This window comes from Mesoplodon densirostris, chromosome 3, assembly GCF_025265405.1.
Source record: "Mesoplodon densirostris isolate mMesDen1 chromosome 3, mMesDen1 primary haplotype, whole genome shotgun sequence".
Lineage (NCBI taxonomy): Eukaryota > Metazoa > Chordata > Mammalia > Artiodactyla > Ziphiidae > Mesoplodon > Mesoplodon densirostris.
In genome coordinates, this window is record NC_082663.1 from 69739701 (window position 1) to 69765528 (window position 25828).

The window sequence follows — 25828 nt, forward strand, 5'->3', positions numbered from 1 at the left end:
TTTTGCAAAAGTAAGGATGATTAAAGAAAACTTGGAATTTTTTTTTTCAAAACAGTTTGATAAATCCTAATGCTGTGCTACTTGTTAGAGATTTCAAATGTCACACCTCGTACTACTCTCTTAATATAGGTAAAAACAATATTACCCTTCAATCTTATGGGAATAAGCATAAAAATAAAAGAATGGAAACTATACTCATAAACAAACAAACAAACAAAAAACCCGTTGGACTTTAAATTATTCCAAATAGAAAAATAATTCAAAATATATTTTGTCAGTCTCTTTTATAACACAATCTAAATAGTCACATGATTTTACTATTTTTTATTTATAAAAATAAACTCACCTGGTGAGTATATTAGAAATGTTTATTAGGGGAAACTGATCAAGATGGTAAAGTAAGAGGACATGCAGCTCACCTCTCCCCATGAACACATCAAAAATACATCTGCTTGGGCCTCCCTGGTGGCGCAGTGGTTGAGAGTCCGCCTGCCGATGCGGGGGATACAGGTTCGTGCCCCGGTCTGGGAGGATCCCATATGCCGCGGAGCGGCTGGGCCCGTGAGCCATGGCCGCTGGGCCTGCGCATCCAGAGCCTGTGTTCCGCAACGGGAGAGGCCACAACAGTGAGAGGCCTGCATACCGCAAAAAGAAAAAAAAAAAAAAATACATCTGCTTGTGGTACAATTCTCACTGAAAACTAAACTGGAAACTAGCAGAAGGACTTCTGTACAACCAAAGCTGTAAGAAAGATATGCACATAATTGGGTAGGAAGGGAAGAAAGGCAATAGGGTCAGGACTTGTGTTACTGGGAGGGGACACAGAGGAAAAGGGAGACTATATGAGGGGACACCCACCCTGGGGAGTGAGCAACGAGAGCCACAGATTGGGCACCACAGTTCTGGGGTCCTATGTTGGGGAGATGAGCCTCCTTGGCTGTTTGGAGAAACTCTGGGACTAACAGGAGGGTGGTAGGAAGCCTGGCTTGCCCCTGAGCAAGGTGAAGAGAGGTCTGATATATGGACTGCCGGATCTCCTGAGACCTTGCGACAACCCCAGCTGGAGCCAAGCAAACACTCCTGCCCCATTCACTCCACGTCACAGTGTAGCACTGGATCTGGGGTGGCCACAGCCTGGGAGAAGATTAGACTGTGGGACACAGAGGCAACCCCGACCAAGGGCAGAGCCTGGATGGGGTGGCAGCAGTCATGACCTTTACTAAAGCAGCCCACATCTCTGATGGTGGCTGCTCCACCACAGCTCACCCCTCAGTACACACCAAGAGTCTGCATGGGCCCCACCTGCCCCACAATGTGGCTCCACAACAGGGTGGGGGTGGTGGGGGCTGGGGGCAGTCAGCTGTGAGGGACAAAAGGGACTTGGCACCCGGGGCTGCATCTAAAAGACCCAAGGAAAACAAATGTGGGTGCCTGCACAGGCAGCACCTCTGAGACAGCTCGGATATTTGTCTACAGTGGACATGAGCCAAGAACTCTCATGGGCCTCACTTGCTTCAGCATTCCCCTTCTCTGGGGCAAGTGTCCTGGTGCAGGGAGAGGGGAAAACACACTTAAAGGGAACAGAGCCAGCTCAGGTTCAACCCTCAAGGCTTCTGCTCTAGCAACTTGGTATCAGACCCACAAGTCCACAAATAAAAAATGTTGGAGAGGATATGGAGAAAAGGGAACACTTGTACCCTGTTGGTGGGAATGTAAACTGGTGCAGCCACTATGGTGAACTGTATGGAGATCCTTCAAAAAACTAAAAATAGAACTACCATATGACCCAGCAATTCTACTCGTGGGAATATATCAAAAAAAAAAAAAAAAAGAAGAAAAAGAAAAAAAAGAAAACACTAATTAGAAAAGATACATGCACCTCAATGTTCATAGCAGCATTATTTACAATAGCCAAGATATGGAAGCAACCCAAGAGTCCATCAACAGACAAATGTTTAAAGAAGATCTGGTACATGTAGGCAATGGAATAATATTCAGCCATAAAACAGAATGGAATTCTGCCACTTGCAGCAATGTAGATGGACCTAGAGAATATTATGCTTGGTGAAATGTCAGATAGAGAAAGACAAATACTGTATGATATCATTTTTATGTGGAATCTAAAAAATAAATGAATGTATAAAGCAAAACAGAAACATACTCACAGATATAGATAACTAGTGGTTACCAGTGAGGAGACAGGCGTTGGGGGGAGGTGCAAGATAGGGGTATGGGATTAAGAGATACAAATTACTAGGTATAAAATAGATAAGCAACAAGAATATATTTTATAGCACAGGGAATTATAGCCACTATTTTATAACAACTTTTTTTTTTTCTTGCGGCACGCGGGCCTCTCACTGTTGTGGCCTCTCCCATTGCGGGGCACAGGCTCCAGACGTGCAGGCTCAGTGGCCATGGCTCATGGGCCCAGCCGCTCTGCGGCATGTGGGATCTTCCCAGACGGGGGCACGAACCTGTGTCCCCTGCATCAGCAGGCAGACTCTCAACCACTGCACCACCAGGGAAGCCCTTTATAACAACTTTTAATGGAGTATAATTTGTAAAAATAATCACTATGCTGTATAAGTGAATTTAATATTGTAAATCAACAATACTTCACTATTTTAAAACATCTATTAGAATAGAATGGAGATGCTGTGCATCATAGAATAGGAGAAATAGAGAGAGAGAGACTGTCCCTGGGTGTTGTTCATCAGTAGTAATAATAGAAGTCATTTTCTCTAAGAACAACTTTCCTGCTTAAAAAACTCCCAAATCATCAAGTTTTTAAACAGCCATTCCCCAGATAAATAAGAAAATATAAAACATATAACAAATAGTTTCTTCTAACTTGCCCTTCTTTGGGAAAATAATAAATAAAATAAACAAACTTATTTTCTATCAAGCTACAGAAATTTAGCCAAATTACAAAGACTAGAACTTTTTTCTCCTAAACAATATCGTTTTAAAAGAAAACCACTTTATTTTTCTTTTATTAATTTATGAGTGAAGGGGACAGATTGAGCCAGCACTCATCAAATAAAATAAGTTCATTAATGAGTCAAATTCACTTGAAAAAAATTGAAAGTGATACTCAACTTACATGTCATTTCGTTGTAAAAAAAGGAAGAGAGAATATACTTTTAAAAAATATTTAGACACTTAAGTGATTGTGATGATTTATACTTTTGATTTCAGCAGGGGTTAGGATCTCAACAGCAACACTGCAATTATTTTTAAAGTCCTGAACATGGCCTTTAGCACATGATTAAAATAAAGACACTTCACAAGTGGGATCTTAGGGATCTCTAGCAGCCAAATGGAAAAAAAATAGGGGTTATTTTGTTTTCTTTGAAATAAAAGTAATTATATTAATAAAATCTGTGTAATAGCTATCAGCTCAGAAGTTTTACGATTGGGTGAAAAAGGGAGAAAAATATGGAACATACAAAGATTAGAAATAGCAATAATATAGATATGGAAAACTAACATTCACTTAAAACTTTTGATTTTACAAGGCACTTTAACATATACCACCCACTTTGATCTCCACAGCAAACTTCTTATTAAGTTCTACCAAAATTCATTAGGTAAGAAAATGTTTTCAATATCCACATTTTACTGCTGTTTATACTGAGGCTCAGAGATTAAATGACCAGTCCAAGATCATTACCAAGTAAGTATCATACCAGGACTTAAACACACATTCCTCTCAAAACACATCTTTTTCTATTAAACAGAATGCCTTTATCATACTTTAGTATCACCAAACTAAATACCATTCATCAAGAGAAAAAATTGAGACTGGTCTGTGTTAGATATTACTAGTCTTCAGGTCTCTAACTCCTTGGGCCAGGCAAATATTTATTTCAACATTATCCAATTTATTCCAACATATTATTTATCATGACAAAGAAACCAATAGAAAACTGAATGCCAACAGAAATTTTAAATTATAAATGGTATGTTCTATGCATTAAAACTTTTGACATATGGTTATAGAAATTTTTAAATAAATTTTATAGAACCTAAAATATTGAAACAGAAGTTTCCCTTTATCTTTTAAATCTAAAAAGGTTTCTTGAATTACTTTTATTTTCTCCTTATCGTGAGAAACAGAATATATTCTTAAATAGTGTTAAGGAGCATCTCTATCTTTTCATGATAGCTAAAGTAATGTAAATTTTGTATTCCTACATGACAAAACAAACTTAATCATCATTCCTATTTTCAAGAAGCTGCCATGTGCCAGAGGATTTCCTTATCATAGTTACTCATAACTCCTGAAGAGATATTCAGGATGTTACTTATCAGCCATTTCAATTTTCTTGGATTCTAACATTTCATTTTAATTTAATATGAATGACAGTTTCTCAGCTTGGTCAGCAAAAGAAGTAAAATCAGTTAGCAATGTAGGGATGGATAATGACACTAGGTTAGTTATTCATTTTTACTGATGGCATAAGTCTATCAGACATTAACCAATCTTCTTAATAGAAACCAATCTAAAGATTGGTTTTGGATATAGAAAAAGTATAGAGTTAACACAGCTGGAATTTGATAGCATTTAATAATCTGTTCAATTAATCATCACTTGGAGCAGGGCTAGGAAACTAAGACTAGTCTAAGCATTAAAGAAATATAATCATCTGATGAAAAGGTGTCTTAATTATAGAAAAATTAGAAAAATCCTTAAAAATATACAATCTCATTATTATTAGTATTATTTTGGTTATTTCTCCCACAGCCATTACTTCTAAATACCCAGTTAATTCATGTGTAAAGTGATAAAAAATAATTGACATATATGTTGTTACGGCTGGCAGTCAAATGATTTAAGTGATTCAAGGTAAAATTTCCAATTTTCCTATTTATGGTTCTGGGACCAGGATATTTATGGTTCGTTATCCCAGGATAACGTCATCACAAACTGTCACATGCTGGTATGGAACTGAGAAGCTGAATAATCATATTCAATCATTATAGAGTGATGTTTATATAGGTCATCCATTGAATCCTTATTAATTTTTCAATTCAAGTTGTTAAAGTTATGCATTGGATTTTCTTCATTGGGCTCATAATAACAACTATTACCACAATGAAAGTAAAAAACCAAGACTCCAAAGAGACACAAATTTTGTCTCTCCATGAAGGGATGAAGGGATCATAGTACAACTTTTTAAGCTAAGATTTTATTATTGGTGAAATGTTTGATATTTTTAGTTTCTTGAGTAAATTAGAAAAACACACCATACTCTTGCATTTTAAAAATTTGAAGACACCTGCATTTAACATTTACTGAATTACTAATTCACAAAGAAATATCTTGTGTCATAAAACAATGCAGGTATTGTACTTGTTCCCTGATATTAAATCTAGCAGAAAATATAATACAAGGTCAGTTACAAAGTGTTCTAGAAATTCAAACCCTAAGGGATTAGTTCTAATGGGCAGATGTTATAGATTGTATGTCAGATGGCTGCAATTATTTTTTTCTCTCTATCCATGTCCCTTTACAATGTGATTTTGCAGCTTTTCCCATTAACAGGTAGAGTTTATTTTTCTACCCCTCAGATATGTACTGGCTTAGTGATTTCTTTGGCCAGTAGAACGTATCAGAAGTGATGTGCCAGTTTGAGCCTGACCACACAACCATGAGAACAAGACTAGTTTAGCCTTCTGAAAAGTAGGATTACACAGGAGAAAATCAAAGCAGCTAATACCAACCTGACTTCCAGAGCAGAGCCATTTAGCTGATCCTCAGCAGATTATGAGGGAGCCCAAGCATGACCAAAAGAACCACACAGCTGGAATACAGATTCAATTATAATAATAAATGGTCATTGTTTTAAGCCACTAAATTTTGGAGTGGATTATTAGGAAACACAGGAAACTAATACAGCAGATAAGTAGGTGGCAGAATGTAAGTTGTTAGAAATTGTAAGTCTGATGTGCAGAGATGAAGAAGATGTGGTAGGCGGAGGACTTAATTTTTCATTAATATTATGGAGTAGACACTCTGAAAAAATAATAGTCTTCATTTTTAATTTCCTGTTGATACTTTTAACTGATTCCTTTTTAAAAAGAGTTTTAGATTTACATTGAAAAGGATAGTACAGGGCGTTCCCATATATTCTGCATCTAAATCCCCCCTTTTAAAAAATCTTTTATTATTATGGCATATTTGTTATAATTAATGAAACAATACTGGCCCATTATTATTAACTAAAGTCCATACTTTATTCAGCTTCCCTTAGTTTAGCCTAATGTCCTTTAGTTTTTTCTCTATCATATCTAGGATACCACAGTACATTTAGTCATCTGATCTTAGGTTCCTCCTGGTTGTGACAGTATCACAGATTCTCTTGTTTCTGATGACTTTGACAGTGTTGAGGAGTCCTGGTCATGTATTTTGTACATCTATTGTGCCTATCTACTAGAACTTTTCTGGTGTTTTTTCACAGATTACTAAAGTTATGGCTTTAAGGGAGGGATACCACAGAAATAAAGTGTTACTTCCATCATATCATATCCAGTGTACAAGTACGATACCAGGGTATCAACATGATTTTTCACTGTTGATATTGACCTTGGTCACCTGGATGAGGTAGTGTTTGTCAGGTTTCTCTATTCTAAAGTATAATAATTCTCCCCCTTTCCATTCTGTACTCAATAGAAGGCAGTCATTAAGAACAGCCCACACTAAGGAGGAGGGAATTGTGTTCCCCCTTCTTTAGGGCACTGTATCTACATAAATTATTTGGAATTCTTCTGCATGGGAAGCTTGCCACTACTCCAATTAATTTATTTATTCAGTAATTTATTTATAGCACTGTAGACTCATGGATATTTATTCTGTATTTAGGGTTATAATTCAGTGCTACATTATTTTGTGGCTCACATTTTTCCTGTCTTACCCATTAGAAGATATCTCATTTGGCTCCTGTTTCCCTTTGCCATATCCTCTTCAATGTAGGGTTCTTCTGCAGGGTGGTGGTGGCGGGGGAGGAGTTGGAATTTCCTTACTTTCTGGAACAACAAGATGATCTGGACTCATCTTGTGTATTTTCTGCCTCAGTTTTAGAATCAGCCATTTTCCCATAGAGAATGGTATAAAAACAAAGATCTGGGGATAAGATAGGTTTGTTGCTACTTGAGTGTCTTTGCCTCTAGGCCCTAACAGTCCTCAGAGCAAGGAAATATATGTGTACCTTTAAATGAGTGGAATTCAAACATATCTATAAAGAGTTCTACAAGTAACCATCTGTATCTACATTAAGCCAAACATGAGTTCATACCAATGTCTCCAAGCCTACTGTAGTACCACACAGATCATTCTAGATCACTCTTCTTTTTCCTTTTTTTTTAAATATGAGTATAATTACTTTACAATGTTGTATTAGTTTCTGCTGTACAACGAAGTGAATCAGCAATATGTATACATAAATCCCCTCCCTCCCATGCGCCCCCCCATCCCACCCATCTAGGTAATCACAGAGCACTGAGCTGAGTTCCCTGTACTATACTATTATAGCTCCCACTAGCTATCTATTTTACATGTGGTAGTATATATATGTCAATCTTAATCTCCAGATTCGTCCAACCCTACTCTTCCCCCCCACATCCACATGTCCATTCTCTATGTCTGTGTCTCTATACCTGCCCTGCAAATAGGTTCATCTGTACCATTTTTCTGGATTCCACATATATGCATTAATATATGATATTTTTCTCTTTCTGACTTATTTCATTCTGTATGCCAGACTCTAGGTCCATTCACATCTCTACAAATGACCCAGTTTCATTCCTTTTTATGGCTGAGTAATATTCCATTGTATATATGTACCATATCTTTATCCATTCATCTGATGGTGGACATTCCATGACATGGCTATTGTAAATACTTTTGCAATGAACATTGGGGTACATGTGTCTTTTTGAATTATGGTTTTCTCAGGATATATGCCCAGTAGTGGGATTGCTGGGTCATATGGTAGTTCTATTTTTAGTTTTTAAAAAAACATCCATAATGTTCTCCATAGTGGCTGTACCACTTTACATTCCCACCAAGAGTGTAGGGAGGGTTCCCTTTTCTCCACACCACCTCCAGCATTTATTATTTGTAGATTTTTAAATGATGGCCATTCTGACCAGTGTGAGGTGATACCTCATTGTAGTTCTGATTTGCATTTCTCTAATAATTAGTGATGTTGAACATGTTTTCATGTGCCTCTTGTCCATCTTTGTCTTTGGAGAAATGTTTATTTAGGTCTTCCACCCATTTTTTTGATTGGGCTCTCTGTTGTTTTGATATTGACTTGCATGAGCTGTTTGTATATTTTGGAGATTAATTCCTTGTCAGTTGTTTTGTTTGGAAATATTTTCTCCCATTCTGAGGGCTGTCTTTTCATCCTGTTTATGGTTTCTTTTGCTGTGCAGAAGGTTTTAAGTTTAATTAGGTCCAATTTGTTTATTTTTGTTTTTATTTTCATTACACTAGGAGGTGGGTCAAGAAAGATCTTGCTGAGATTCACGTCAAAGAGTGTTCTGCCTATGTTTTTCTTTAAGAGTTTTATAGTGTCTGGCCTTATATTTAGGTCTTTAATCCATTTTGAGTTTATGTTTGTGTATGGTGTTAGGAGTTTTCTAATTTCATTCTTTTGCATGTAGCTGTCCAGTTTTCCCAGCACCACTTATTGAAAAGACTGTCTTTTCTCCATTGTATATTCTTGCTTCCTTTGTCATAGATTAGGTTAGCATAGGTGTATGGGTTTATCTCTGGGCTTTCTATCCTGTACCATTGATCTATATGTCTGTTTTTGTGCCAGTACCATACTCTTTTGATTACTGTAGCTTTGTAGTATATTCTGAAGTCAGGCAGCCTGATTCTTCCAGCTCTGTTTTTCTTTCTCAAGATTGCTTTGGCTATTTGGGGTCTTTTGTGTTTCCATACAAATTGTAAAATTTGTTGTTCTAATTCTATGAAAAATGCCAGTGGTAGTTTGATAGGGATTGCATTGAATCTGTAGATTGCTTTGGGTAGTATAGTCATTTTCACAATATTGCTTCTTCCAATCCAAGAACATGGTGTATCTCTCCATCTGTTTGTGTCATCTTTGATTTATTTCATTCATTAGTGTTTATAGTTTTCCAAGTACAGTTCTTTTGCCTCCTTAGGTAAGTTTATTCCTAGGTATTTTATTCTTTTTGTTGCAATAGTAAATGGGATTGTTTCCTTAATTTCTCTTAATTGATCTTTTGTTGTTAGTGTATAGGAACGCAAGAGATTTCTGTGCATTAATTTTCTATCCTGCAACTTTACCAAATTCATTGATTAGCTCTAATAGTTTTCTGGTGGCATCTTTAGGATTTTCTAAGTATAGTATCATGTCATCTGCAAAGAGTGACAGTTTTATTTCCTTTTCTCCAATTTGTTTTCCTTTTATTTCTGTCTCTTCTCTGATTGCTGTGGTTAGGACTTCCAAAACTATGTTGAATAATAGTGGTGAGAATGGATACCCTTGTCTTCTTCCTGATCTTAGAGGAAATGCTTTCTGTTTTTCACCATTGAGAATGATGTTTGCTATGGGTTTGTCGTCTATGGCCTTATTATGTTGCGGTAGGTTCCCTCTATGCCCACTTTCTGGAGAGATTTTATCATAAATGGGTGTTCAATTTTGTCAAAAGCTTTTTCTGCATCTATTGAGATGACCATATGGTTTTTATTCTTTAATTTGTTAATATGGTGTATCACACTGATTTATTTGTGTATATTGAATAATCGTTGCATCCCTGGGATAAATCCCACTTGATCGTGGTTCATGATCCTTTTAATGTGTTGTTGGACTTTTTGTGCTAGTATTTTGTTGAGGATTTTTCATCTATGTTCATCAGTGATATTGGTCTGTAAGTTTTCTTTTTTGTGTGATATCTTTGTCTGGTTTTGGTATCAGGGTGATGGTGGCCTCATAGAACTAGTTTGGGAGTCTTCCTCCTTATGCAGTTTTTGGGAAGAGTTTGAGAAGGATAGGTGTTAGTTCTTCCCTAAATGTTTGATAGAATTCACCTGTGAAGCCATCTGTTCCTGGACTTTTGTTTGTTGGAAGATTTTTAATCACAGTTTCAATTTCAGTACTTGTGATTGGTCTCTTTATATTTTCTATTTCTTCCTGGTTCAGTCTTGGAAGGCTGTACCTTTCTAAGAATTTTTCCATTTCTTCCAGGTTGTCCATTTTATTGACATGTAGTTGCTTATAGTAGTGTCTTATGATCCTTTGTATATCTGTGGTGTCTGTTGTAATTTCTCCATTTTCATTTCTAATTTTATTGATTTGAATCCTCTCTGTTTTTTTTTTTTTCTTCATGAGTCTGGCTAAGGCTTTCGTATTTACATGTTAACTCTAACTCCAAAAGAAACTTGTTTCCAACAATCATCCATTTATTTAATTGTTCAATTCCAGTAATACATATATAGCAGTAACAGAATTGCTTAGCCACTAAATATTTTGCTTTTATCAGAAGCCTAATATCTCAGGTTTTTTTCCAACAAGAAAATGGTTTTTCTACTCTATGGTCCAGGTATATATAGCCAATTTATATATCATATTCTCTCAGACTCCTCCTTGTCCTCTGTAACAGGAATTAATATGAATTGTTAAGCAACCTTGGTCCATTTGAACCTCCTGGAAAAACTAAGCCTCGTTTTGTACAATTCAGAGGTTTTTAAATGACACTATCACAATCTGCTATCATTAAGAGCAATTCTTTTAATTATCTCTATGGTTTTAAATAACATCTAGAAATCAACAACCCAAATTTAGAAATCTATGTGTGTGGTGTCCCACAAAATCTTAAGTAATATAACCAATACTTCAACTTCAGTAAAGTTAACTAAGACCTACCTCTATCCAAACACTTGACCTTCATCTCCTCTGCCAACACCTCTGTGCAAGCAATCATGTCACCTTACATGAGCAAACTGCTACAATGACTTCTGAAATGATCCTTCCATTCTCCTTCTTAACTGTTGCAAACTATATTCCATACACCAGAAAGAGGAGAAATTTAAAAGCATAATTGAGATCACACATTTCTACTATGTTAAAACCCCTTCAGTTGCTTCTCATGTTTAGAATAAAATCCAGATTTTAACCATCACTTAAAATGGTCCTACATTGTCTCTCCCCAGCTTTCCCCTGTGTGGCAGTAACATTTCAAGAAATAGAACTTCACTGTGTTTTTTGAAAATGCTCTTGTTGTTGTTTGTTTGTTTTTCCCTGCTTTAAGATCTTTTCATTTGTTTTTCTTCTGCCCATGATACCCTTTCCCAAATCTGTACTTGACTCACTCCTCACCATTCTTTAGCTCAAGCCTTAACTCTCTGGGTGAACTTGTGTGAGTGCTGACACCATCTCTCCCATTCCCTCTCTTTCAAATTATCCCTGTTATTTCCAATATACATTCAAATTTCAGCTTAAAGCGATCTTGTTTACTAAATAGTATATTCTAACTTGTTTTCTGTCTCTTCCTATTAGGATGTAACCCCCATGTGAGGGTCTAATCATCATTGTGTATGTAATATCTATATCAGGGACTATTGAAGATACATTACTGAATAAGTGTATTAATGAATAAAATAAATTTAATAACATTGTTCTAAAACCATGGATTTGGAGCTAATACCAAAAACGAGCATATTTTTATGCCAGTTTTCAACCTTTTTTAGATTTTCCTGTGGACTCAAGTTTTATGACAGCTGAAATTAATCAAGCATTATTTATGTTGGGCAGAGAGGGTTGGAAATTGATCTATCTATCACATAACATTATTCATCTTGTCAAAGTGGTAGTATAGTGCACTAGAAACTGACAGGTGAAGTCATTCTCATCTGAGAAATAATTCAGCAACTTTGCTAAAATCATAAAGGTCTTTACTTTAATGGAGGAAAATGAAAGTATTACTTAAAAAAAATTAACAATCCAGGATACAGGAGGTTATTTATTTAATGACACTAAACTTTAATAAATCTGACACACAGGAAAGTTACTTCTTTTTGAATACATAAAATGAGGCTTAATTTTAAAAATTTGGCTTCACTTCATGAGAGTACACAGGCCAACTCTACAAAGTAATTTACATTTGTGTAGTTAGTTTCATGTGTTTTTGTTCTTGTTACAATTAAATCCTAGGAAAATATCCCTTAGAATTTTTATTTTTGAATTGAGGTCTTTCCTTGTTCATTTGTTTGTGAGGTTTCCTATGTTGTTGTTGTACTTGTTTTTTAATGTCAATAGGTAAAGATATTTAAATTTAGGTATACAAATCAGTGAGTTTTAAGAAATTCTTACAGTAATATAATCACCACTGCAATCAAGATGCAGAATATTTCCAAAGCCTCAAAAAGTTCCTGCATATTCTTTGTAGGTAATATTCTCTCTCCAAACCCAGTCCCTGGAAATCAGTGATTTGATATATTTTCCCATAGTTTTGCCTTTTATAGAAAGTTATTTAAATGGAATTATAGTTTCAGCCTTTTCTACCTGGTTTTGTTCAAATCGTCTGCTTTTTTGGGGATTCATCCATATGGTTGCATTTAGTGTGTTCTTTCTATTGCTGAGTAGTATCCTATTGGATGGATGCATTGCAATTTGTGTATTGAGTCACCAGTTGATAGATATTTGAATTGCCTCCAATTTTGGTAATTTTAAATTAATCTGCTATATACATCAGTGCAGAGGTGCTTTTGTGGACATATGTTTTATTTGTTTAGAAGCCCAATTGCCACTATAGTAATGTTTAGCTTTATAAGATACTGGGTCCTAGGTGTTCTTATACTGGAATAGTTAGAACTTCTCTCACATGCCTCCTTCAATACCATCTACTACCAACATATTTACCAGTCCTCTTTTCTTTTAGGCTCAGGGTAAAAGTTGGTCACCAGTGACACACGTCTAAAAATCTATTTAAGTATAAGTGATTTCTTTAGTTCATTAAATATACCTCTAAAGTTTATGTTCACTTGCATAATGTAGTCAGGAACTCATTTATTCATAATAAAGATAATTGGATTTAGAAAACAAAAATTTAATTCACCTTGTGATTTAATTTGTTCTTTCATATACACAGATAGTTTTACATATATCTTTGTTTAATTCTTATTTGAGATTTCAAGTCTATAATTTTTGTTCCTAAGAAGAGATGGTAGTGTCTCCTGGGATAATAGTATTTCAATAGGAACAGATTTTACTTCTTTCATCAGTAAATATACCAGTGAAATCACACTAAATAGGAAATTATCTACAGCACAGGATTTTTCTAGTCATTCCATCTCTTGCACAAAGAAATAACTCTGGAGAATATAATACATATGAATATTGTGTGATTAATGTTGATAGAGTAGGAAACTCTATTTTACCATAAAAATCAAAGAGAAAAAGCTAAATATTAAGGCAAAGACATGGAACTAAGAGAGGGTCTCTAGTATAATTATTCTTTAATATTTTCACTTTGACATTATAGAATTATCTTCCCAAAATACTAGATGCCACTAATAATTACATTTAAGCCATTCAATTAAAAATCTGGAATAAAATGTCAATTCTTTATAATGCTATGAGCTCTTCCACTCTACTTTTCACTCTAATGACCCATCACTACTTGCATATATCTTATAGTCCACGCAAAGTTTGACTTACTATTTCTGAACAAGCCATATTATTTCTGTTTCATCAGTATGGAATGACCTTAGTTTTATTTCCATTTTATATCCATGCAAATCAATGCAAAAGAAAAACTTAAATGTCAGTTCCTTTTCATTCTTTCTCTTACCTATCCCTTATTTTTTCCATTGCAACCCATAACTTGTGGTTTGTAATTTCAGAGTATATTTAACTGACCTCTAGTAAAATTAGCTGTTTACACATTGTCTTTCATCTCCCCAACTGGAGTATAATATAATTGAGGGCCATTCCTGGATGAATGCTATGCAAAGGGCTCTACTAAAGAATGAATACAAAAGTAACTATCTTTTAATTTAATAAGTGCAGGCAATGAGGGAGATGTCCAGGTAAACAGGGGTAATTTAATGCTACTTTGACACAATTCTAACTTTAGGATGCACAGTGCATTGTTAAATACAATTCATACTAGAATATAATATACTTAGTAATAGGGAAATGCATAGTATTGAGCAGTTTAAAACTTCTCAGAATAGGTAGCTGAGCAGGGTCATGCAAAGGAGTAAAAATATGACAGGTGAATGAGGAAGAGAATGCTAATTTTAGTTTAATGTACAAGCCTGACTTGTTTTTCATTAGTGTAATAATAAGCTGAATAAGGAAGGGGAAGGGCAAGAGCAAGCCAGTTACTTCCTGAAATGCAGACATGATTCAATGGCACAAGTCCTTCCTCAACAAACTTGTTCTAGATCACCTCAGGGCTCCTTGTGCCTAGAAAATAAATTAATTAAATTTTATTACAAAAGAGGGACATGTAAATTAAGGCAACTAAGGTATACTTTTTTATACTCACTATACTGGCAGAAGTTAAAAAGTCTAATAATTCTAATTATAGGTAAAAAATTAGAACATTGATAATTCTTATTTATCGAAAATGAGAGTGTAAATTGATACAAATTCCTTAAAAATAATTTGGAATTACCTTGTCAAGGTGAACATTTACAAACTTTTTACACAGTTATTTTATTTTTAAGTATATGGTTTAGAAAAAAATTATTCTATATGTACAAAGAGACAGGTACAAAATATATTTGCTTGTACTTTTCATAATAGCAAAAAAAATTGAAAAAGAAAACCTAAAAACAAGGCAAATATCCATTGACTTGAAATGGTTAAGTGAATTATAGTGTTTGCACACAATGGAATATTTAAGGCAGTGAAAATGAATGCATAGTCTACTACAAAATCAACGTGGATAAGTTATAGAAACAATGTTGAGTGAAGGAAATAATTACAGAATGTTACATAAAATATGACAACATGATGCCATTTCTTAAAGTGTAAAGCCAAGAAACACTAAATTATATATTTACGGATACCAGGTATATGGACATATATATTTTTAAAATGCAGTTGACTAATGGAAGCAAAATTCCAGGTATTGACTTATCTCTGTAGGAAGGCAAGGAAGATATTGGAAATGAGGTCTCAGCTCAAGAACACTGAAAATGATCTTTTTAAAAAATTAATTTTCTGCTTCGTATTTCATATCGGCTTCATAATTTATTTTAATGCTGCAAATGTTTTTTAAAGTGAATATCTAAAGTAAAGGGTAGCTTCTTTATAGATATTTGGCATTTGTGTGAATCAGGCAACAAAAATGAAAGACCAAAGGTGTTGTTCAAAAGAAAATTGAAATAAAAAGTAAATAGAAATTAATAGTTATTTTTACATATGTACTTGGAATGAAACCATGCCTTGAGTTTTTTGTATTCTTACTGCAATTAAGTGACTAACTTTTAATAAAATACAAATTAACAAATATAAATACTACAAAAATAACACATTTCACAGGAAAGGTATTGTCTATAGGTAGTAAAAATAGAATATTGAAAAGAAAATATTGACCAAAAACACACACTAAGTAATGTCTACTTGTTCAGCTGCAGTGGTTGTTCTGATGATAGTTTCTTCAGTTTGTGTTTGGCCTATCAATCATATTAGGAATGAAAATCCAATCAATAATGTAAACATACAGCAATTTTACAGTAGATTTAGAGATATAAATGGATTGTGTTACTAAGTAGAAATGGATATTTTAAACATATTTTTGAGAAACAGAAAACATATTTATCTAAAAACATACAGTTCCCATGTCTTGATTAATAAGTAAATGTCTGACATTTTTACTAAATATGTTTATAGTATTCAAGACCTCAGATGCTTCTCAAATATGTGATAATTCTGAAGGTTTAAAAGACTTATCAGAAAATGTTTAATACTTAAAACTCCTAATAATGAGGGCAACTATTTGAAAAGAAAAATATCACAGAAGGAAACTTTTTGTTATACCACGGTAGATAAAAAGAAGTTTCATCTTCAAAATTCAAAGCTTGTAAATATGCTTCAAGATAGCCAAAATTTAAAGAAACGTCAGTCATGGAAAAAGCACAATACTCTGCTGAATTTGAAAACAAAATTATTATATTATAGAAATGTAGAAATGAAGCCTAGATATGAAATAACTCCAAGTCGCACAGCTAACCAATGAACAGAGTGGAGATTTGAATAAGTTCCATATAACTTAAGAAAAAAAAGGGTTCTCACCACTCTTATCTATTTTCTTAGAACAGTGAACCGCTATGGGATGCCCTCAAGTAAACAGTCTCAGGGTCACCTGGCAACTTGCTGAAAATGTAAATTCTCAGGCCCCACTTAATTCATCCCTGAATTAGAAACTATGAAAGGGAGGCTCAGGAACCTATGATTTTAACAAGCCCTGCAGGTAATTCTGATATACATTAAAGTAGGATAACCCTGGCTTAGCCTTTGGCACCTGACAAAAATAAATTCTGGGCTCCCACATTAATTCATGTAGTCCCTGTGTCAAGCAGAGTAACAGGCAGCCGATACCAATCCAAGGGGAGGACTCCAAACATTTCTGCCCACTGCTTTTGGTATCTGAGTTGCCAAGGAAAACAATACAGTCAAGCACTGGATGGAACAAGGCTTTACTCACATAAAGAAGAGAGCTAGCAAGATCTACTTCAATAGTTAGGGTCGGTCCCCAAGGTCATCAGGTCCCTTGGCAGTGGAAGGCCAGTGCAAGGCAACAAGTCCCACACTCACCCTTCTCAGGGCTACAGTGGAAGGAAAATTCTTCTTCTCCTTACAGGAGACAGATTTAACAGGGGGGGTTGGCCAGGTGCCATGTGACACACACGCTTTAAGCAAAGACAAAAGAACACTGAAATATAGAAAGATACTCCCATAGGAGATGATAAACCCAGCACAGGCTGGTTGGGGCTTTCTATAAATTGATTTTTTTGGTCACAAGTTTTCTTATTTTAGATTTTCTTTTTACTTTTTGTGACACGTTTCTAGGCATTTAATTTTAAATTATACTGACATCAATGGATTCATTGTTTTGCTTTTATCATTGCCATTATATTTCTTTCTTCTGTACTGTTTTAGTTTATAAAATTGAAGGTTATTCTTTATTTTTTTCTTTTTTATTATTGTGTATTTTAGGTTACTTTTTAGAATGCCTTTTTTCATGACTTTCATATTCATGTTTAGGTTCTAATTAATCTTGTATTGTATTTTGTATTTCTTTAACCCCTTATATTATTTGATAGTATTTTTGAAATTTTTCTTACTGCAGTTAGATTTTTGCCATTTTACTTCTTCACTAGTGAGTTTTATTTGAAGATTTTATGTGTATTTAACATACATGTTTCTTATATACTGTTATTACTTATTCCATTTTAAAATGTTTGTGATTTCTCATTATTTATTCTGATCTACAATAATTTTAAAAATTTGGTAGTCTTTATTAGCATCTAATTTTTTCTGGTCTCAGAATTTTTATATTTGTGATAACATATTATATAATTCAAAATGTTATCAATGTGTCAAATTTTGTTGACAACAGAAATTAGATATTCTCTATATAATATCATGATTCTTACAATGTATTTATTCCTCAGTCCTCAGGATGGCTGCCACCTCTTGAAATGTAGTTTGTATATTATGTTTATTACTATAGTCCTTCAAAATTAAAATTGTCATGGGTTCCATGTTCAAATTTTGCAAAGAAAAATTCCTAAGTTCAAATCAAAGAAATGAGGAATAAACAAACCCCCAATGTTAAATACTTGATTCAGAGATCTCAGAGTTGAAAAGGAAGTAGGAGGGAACCGATTAGAGCAAAAACAAGGTGTATATGGATTGCTGTGTATGTAGATAAATTGCCAGAACAGAAGCCATTCTCCAATCAGTCTTTAGTGGGCCCATAATTCCAGAAGCAAAACAACTCTTCTTGATTTAACTACCCACATTACGAAGGTAACCTTGGAGTTCTTCCATTTTCAAGCAGAGATACAAACTCTGCTGGTCCACAAGTTAAAAGAAGTAAGGTTGAGATCTTTCCTTGTACTTCTCAATGCTCCAAGCCAAGTCAGGTTGTGACAGTGGAATCAGCAAGAGTTTTCATTTTAGTTACACCTTGCTTCCCTCTCTTTAAGAGTAGGCCATGGAGAGCAGGCACACAAGTGTCATTAAGTTTTTACTTTTATTCTTCAAAAAACCCCACTTCTATTGGGTTTTCAAAAATTCCTTGAAATGTTTATTGTGGCAAGATACTATTTTCAATGTTGACACAGATCTTTCCTCATTCACATGCCGTTTTGGTTATTATAATGACATTTGGTAGTACAGAAATTTAATAGGTGGTCACATTTCCATGATTGTGATTCCAGTTTCAATAATTGGTAAGGGAAAATTTATATTAGGAACTAATTAATTGCCATAGGTTGTTCTCCACATATTTGGTAGCAAAATAATACCTAGTGTTGAATAGAAACAACTTTACTCATAAAACAAACAAACCAAGAAACTCTATCTATCATCTCTGAATATACAAGTGGAGTTAAGAATAGGGCAGGTTACTTTACTTTCTCTTATGGAAAGATATTTTTTTCCCTTATGATGGTATCCTTGACAGATCATTGCTATACTTAATGAAAGTCTAAAAATTTTAACATTTTGGTGCATAAACATAATAAATTTTAGATGCTCAGTTTCTTTTAAGTTGCATCAAATATTATCAAAGTTGTTATTAAAAATGATTTTGCCTCATATTATATTTAAATGTAGTGGGTAGGGCATGAAATTGGTTTAGACTGGCTCAGTTCAACACCACCTACCCACCTACATACAGCAAAGTGAGATTTGAGCACACATTAATTTCTATGATTCTCATCATCCTTAAGAGTTGTAAGAATGAACAAAACCAATATATGACAGGCACTTATCATAGCTCTTGATATTTCACTAAATAAATCCTTTTCTCTATATAAATTTTGTGTTGAAAAATTTTTCTACATAATGTAACTGAGCCTCAGAAATGAAAATAAAGCTTCAATAATTTAGAAAATATATACTAAGAAATCCTGTACTTTATTGTTCATATTTTGTAAAATTTTTGTGTTTTTTGAGATTTCTTTGGGAAGGAGTTTGCATCCAACATATTTCTACTAGAATCAACTTGAGTTTATCCTGAATTACAGCATGTTTTAAAGATTTTTCTTTAATAAAGAAGATTTTTATTTTCTAAATGACATTATTTTTAATATAAAAAAATCAAAAATCACTTATAATAGTTTAATAGATGTTTAACCACTGAAACATACCAATCTTCCTTAATATGTTGCCAAGTCTATATTACTACATTTATTTATAGTATTTATGTAAATTTATATTCAATAATACCAAATTATGTATTGACAATATGATTCCAAGGCAAGATGTTTAAGACCTACAACAGCCTGTGCAATTCATAAGATTTCAAACATATGGTTAAAAATTCTATAGTAGGGCTTCCCTGGTGGCGCAGTGGTTGAGAGTCCGCCTGCTGATGCAGGGGACATGGGTTCGTGCCCCGGTCCGGGGGAGTCCCGCGTGCCGCGGAGCGGCTGGGCTCGTGAGCCATGGCCGCTGGGCCTGCGCGTCCGGAGCCTGTGCTCCACAATGGGAGAGGCCACAACAGTGAGAGGCCCATGTACAGCAAAAAAAAAAAAAAAAAAAAAAATTATATATTAAAGGACAACTAATCTAACTATAACAAGGAATTTACAATATCTCTGATTTTTCAGATTCATTTAGGAAAGTTAATGCATCACTTATGCTAAATCTTAATAATTTTCTGTTCCTTTTCTAAATCTATCAGCTAGTTTTGGTCTTTTTTTTTTTTTTGGCTGGGGGAGATTAGAAGATCAATGTGTAGGGAGATTTACTAGGGGATACATGATATAATGAAAAGGAGAGGGGTATTACATCAGTGGACATTTAAGTTGCTTTCTTTGTTTTAGAACATCAGAGCTGAGATTTTCCTTTATTTAAAAGAGAAGTTTTCAGAGCTATGTTGTTTTAATTCCTATAAAAGTTCACTTCATTGGATAGTGTTATTAATGGGCATTAATATAATAATTTTAAACTTTAATGCAGTTTTTATATCATTAGCAATGTCTTTGGAGCATTCTTCAAATATACTTTACAAAGTACTTATTCTGAAGGCTAATAATATTACTTATTAGCTGGGACAAATTGGAAATCATATTATCAGTGTTCACAGACATTCTCTGCACGTAGGACAAGAGAGGGAGGAATAGTTTAGTGAAGTGTGGCACTGGCATCATTAAAAATGTCAAGCTGTGTCATAAAGAGATTGCTGGAGCAGTATTCTCTGGAAACTCCATGAAAGAGCTAAAACAAAACTTACAAGAAGGAGAAATGTTCCATCAAAATTGATAACAAGAAATATGAAAATTAAGCTTCGGCCTAGTCTAGAGAAGAACACTGTCAAGGAAAAATTAAAGGAAGATGTTAGTTATATAAAGGGCAAAATCAAATAAAATAAGATGCAGAAACAAAAATAAATGAATTGATTTTATTTTTCTGAAATAGTGAACATATAGAAAAGCATAATGGGAAATCAGCATGGTATATTTTTAAGAAAGAAAGTCAGGGCCTCCCTGGTGGCGCAAGTGGTTGAGAGTCCGCCTGCCGATGCAGGGGATACGGGTTCGTGCCCCGGTCTGGGAGGATCCCATATGCCGCGGAGCGGCTGGGCCCGTGAGCCATGGCCGCTGAGCCTGCGCGTCCGGAGCCTGCGCGTCCGGAGCCTGTGCTCCGCAACGGGGGAGGCCACAACAGTGAGAGGCCCGCATACCGCAAAAAAAAAAAAAAAAAAAAAAAAAAAAAAAAGAAAGAAAGTCAATAGATGTCATATGGTCATATTAGGGTAGGTTATATGGATAGCATGCTCAATCACACCATATTTGTCAAAGATCCTAAGAAGCTGTAAAGATGGATGAATTAATCAAATCAACAAGGACTACAAAACAACATTCAAACAAGTTACTTGAGACCAGTTCTGTTATAAGTATATATAAAGAGGAGAAAATACTATTCCTCTATATGGTTTCCATATAGCTATAAAGGGACAAGAGAACTGTGGCCCCAAAGGTTGGTGACTTGTTGCTCTGGCATTTCTGAAAGTTCAGGCCTGCTCATTTCGATCCTATCCAAGAGGGACTCAGTGAAAATAGGTTAGGAAATACATTCAGGACACAGTAAATGAAACAGATAGAAATCTTTCCTGAGTCCACATTAAAATATGTAATCCGAGTTGACCAAATAAGATATGACCCCTTGCTCTAAAGTCAGGGCTAGCATATATTGTACATTTAATTAACAAAGCACTTTTCCCCTTTATTTCTCACACTACAACTTAGATGTGAACAGAAAATGTAATTTTTTTTCTATAACTAATCTGTCTTCTTCCTGAGCACACAATCATTAGTTATGGGGGTGGTACCAAAAGCTAAGTTTCTAATTCTATGTAAAGATTAGTTCTGATAATATAAGCTATATCAATTTTTAATATATTGCCTCTCAGCTCCAAATTCATCCTTCATTGCCTTCTCTATACTACCGAAGCTAGACTCTGTTAGTGTTTCTCCCCTCTCAGATGGCACAATGTTCAGCTTTGACAGTGGAAGGCACTACCAGGACTCCAGAGCAGGAAGGGGCTTCTGTTCCCCATTGACTTCAGTGATCTCCTCCCTCCATGCTAATGCACGGCTGCTCTAGAGCCTGACCCCTGCAGCACAGGAGGCTTCTCCAGGGCCAGGCTCTTGTGGTGCATACAATTTCTGCTGCATGAGCAGCTTCTTGAGAAGCTGGCTCCTACAGCATGGACACATTTCTAGCAAGTTCTGTTTGTACGGAACCTTCTTAGGTTTTCCACATCCAGTGAACCACAGCCTCTCTCTCTCCAGTGACAGTTGGGCTTCACACCTGAAGGGAGATCTTCTTCTTTGGGATACTCTAACTCAGTCCAAGTGGGTGTGGCAACTATCTATACCTGCCTTCCTATTATTATAGTTCTCCATTCTTATTAGCCAATCCTTATTAGCCATTCTTATTATCCAATCCCACACTATTACTATTCCCTACTATATTTAATAATTGTTTATATTAAACTTTCCCTGTTTAAATTATTTAGTAGTTTCTTTCTCCTGAATGAACCATACGTGATTCTGCAATAATATCAGGAGTGGTTCCAGGAAACAAATTAGGGGATTTGGGAATTGTTTGGACTGTGCCTAGCATTTCTTTGCTTGAAAACCCTGTGAAAACTTCATCTAGGTTAGCTTACTGAATAGGGGATGATGATTTTCCTCAGGAATCACCATAAGCCTCCTTTCCCTTTTGCCTTTAGCTTATAACTAGGGTAACATAGAGGTGCACACTATGATGCAGGAAGATAAAACACAGCAAAAGAATCACAAGGTTTTGCTAATAATACTTTGCTAATATGGGGGACATATGTGGGAGTGGATTCTAAGGATCAAATGAGGCAGAATATAACACTAGATTGTGTTATATTTACATATGTGAGTAAAACTAATTTAACTCTTGCAGTGGAGATGACTCAAACAGCTAGAGGTAGCTCTAATATTAGCAGATTGAATAAAACTTAACAACTAAGTGATAGTCTACATTTCATGGGCTGAGATGCTAGAATTCCATAGTGTGATAAGAAGGAGGGGATCAAAAGGTTTGAGGATACAGGTAAGTTGGAGTGGATTTAGCCTGCATCACCTGTATACCCACTACTTAGCTATTTTTCATGAGAAGTCCCAAAGACACTCACTTCTCTAAGCTTTCATAAATGAGGGAAACAACTAGCTCTTTTAAGCAATATGGCTGCTCTCCTCTGTAGCCCAGGTGTGAATATAGGGGATGCTGTCATTGAGTATGGACTTCCTGATTTCAGTGGAGATAAAGGGATCTTAGAGTATCAGAAGTCAAATGGCACCCCATAATGTCAAAGACAAGGTAGGCACATCTACTGTAAAGGGAAGAAGGGAGTACCAGAAATCAGCAACACTCCTAAATGGCTCTCAGATGAGTGGATGTCTTAGATGTACTAGATTTTTTTTAAAAAGTGCTCTAGAAAGCAATATAGAAAGCACACACCAAAGTTTGCCATTGTTTTGTGGTAGCTTCCTATGTCTCTGATATTCTTTCCCTATCCATATTCAAATCACAGCAAGACAATCCAGAAATACATCATTTTTCCATTCATATCTAGGGATATTCATATCTAGGGATATTACATGCACTGGAACATATGATATAATAATATCATAATTTAACTTCTAATATAAGGTTTGAGAATTCCCTATCTCTACACTCATTTTAAATACATAAGGTATAAAACTAAACTTAATACTCTCATATTTTGTGGAAACGGAAGTAACAAAAAAGAACTCCAATAAATGGACATAATTCTCATTATCCTAGATTACCCCAGGCAAGCCCTCTTATTTACTTTATTTGTTTTTAAGAATTAGAGGTGAATGAAGAAAGTAGTAAAAACAGAAAAAGTTTTCCTATAGCAAAATATATTTGCAGTGCAAGTGTGAGGTGTATCATAAAACCTAACTCTCCTTATCACAATATACATATGGAGATTAAAGAAGCACAGTCTTGTATGATGAATAATGATAGGTCTCTCTATTCTTATAATTTTCTTTCTATTATGATAAAAATAAAACTATCTTTACTGCTGAAAAACTGGGACCTTGGCTGGTTAACCTTAGACTTGGGCAGGCAGAATATGTGTCTCTAATCCTTCTCCCTGTCTCCCATTCCTGCTTTTCCATACCCACCAGTAGAGGAATAGTATTTCATGGAGTATCATCTTCAGCATAAGATCACACACTGAAATACAAGATCTAAAGTTGATCCACTCCTCCCTCTGCTACCATACACTAAAGATTTACCATTTTGACTCCAGGCAAGATAAACTTAACTGTCTGGGATGAATCTAAGAAAAAATGCTTGTTACTCCAGAATGTGATCTCTATAGTAAACACTGTTCTTCTGTGTTGGATTTCCCTATTTTATACCATTACCTTTCATATATTAATAAATAGGATATCCAGTGACACCCTAACTCCCTGTTTATATATTTTTGAAAATTTCTTTGTTTAATAGTCTACCTAATCATTTCTATCTTATTCCTTCTTTCATCTCTCTTTTTCTGTCACTCATCAATGGCCATTTCTATAAATATCTGAACATTGCATATTTGGGAGAAGCCATATTATTTTCCTCATTGGCACATTTGACTGCCCACTCCTTATCTAATCAGACTGCTTGCCCAAGACAGACTCCTACTGTGGAATAAAGGGAGCTTCTTATTTTTTAAAATTTGCTCTTTTTTAAGAAAAAAAAATGTCATGAAGAACATAGGGGTAAGACAGGCATAAAGACACAGACCTACTAGAGAATGGACTTGAGGATATGGGGAGGGGGAAGGGTAAGCTGTGACAAAGTGAAAGAGCGGCATGGACATATATACACTACCAAACGTAAGGTAGATAGCTAGTGGGAAGCAGCCGCATAGCACAGGGAGATCAGCTCGGTGCTTTGTGACCGCCTGGAGGGGTGGGATAGGGAGGGTGGGAGGGAGACGCAAAAGGGAGGGGATATGGAAACATATGTATATGTATAACTGATTAAATTTGTTATAAAGCAAAAAAAAATTACTCTTTTCAGGGGATATTCATGAAGAATTTTAGCAGCTATACTTCCCTCAGCAAATAGAACTCTAGTAAATTAGAAAATGAATATTTTAAACGTATCTTATGAAGAAGTTTCTGACAATAATGAACAAGTACCTTGTACACTCCTATCCTTCAGCAATTATCAACTATAGATACCAGCTAAATATCTTATTTTTAACTCTTATTCTTAACTATATGTTGAAGAATATTATTAATCAATCAATCAAAACTGCAGATCAATAGAAAATAGTAATTTCTGTGATATAAAGTTCAGGGATGTTATGACCCATCTAGATATAGCTAGGTAAAGTAGATCAATATATCCTTCATTATCTTATATGGAAAGCATACAGTTATTCAATGAAAAACATGATAGAGTTTAGGACATCATCTTCATAGTGTAAAATAATAATTTTTATATGTATCCAAAAGATTGGAGGACCTAAACATTAATATAAAGCATGGTGCTATGCTCTCCAGTCGACTCTAGGTCTGGAAACTGGCTAGTAGTCTTAAGCCAAGTAATGCATTTCAACAAGTCCTAAAATTATAGCACCAAACTAAATTTTATCTTCAGAAGCATTTTCTAGTATTTCTACAGTCAGCTTTCTTCTTTCATAACAGTTCAGAGACAATAAAACAAGAACTATTTCATTTTATTCCTCTTGAAGACTCAACTCTCAGATCAACTCAAATCCTATAACCAATTGCAAGCAGATGGAGACTTAGACACAGGGAATTTTTCTTATGCGTAGGCTTTTCCTTTACCTGCATCTAATTCTTTATTAGGATCTTACCTCTTAAAACCTAACTCTACTAAGTTCCAGCCATGCAATGCACACTTTCAATGTACAACTTACTTCACTGTCTTAACATCATGTCATTGTAATTATTCAGCATAAGCTTCTTGTCCCAGGAGATGGAGAAATTATGCAAGCATCTCTTCTCTTGAATAGCTTTGAACAGGCTTTCTACTTCATTCTCTTTCTGTGTGGATATTTTGTGTAA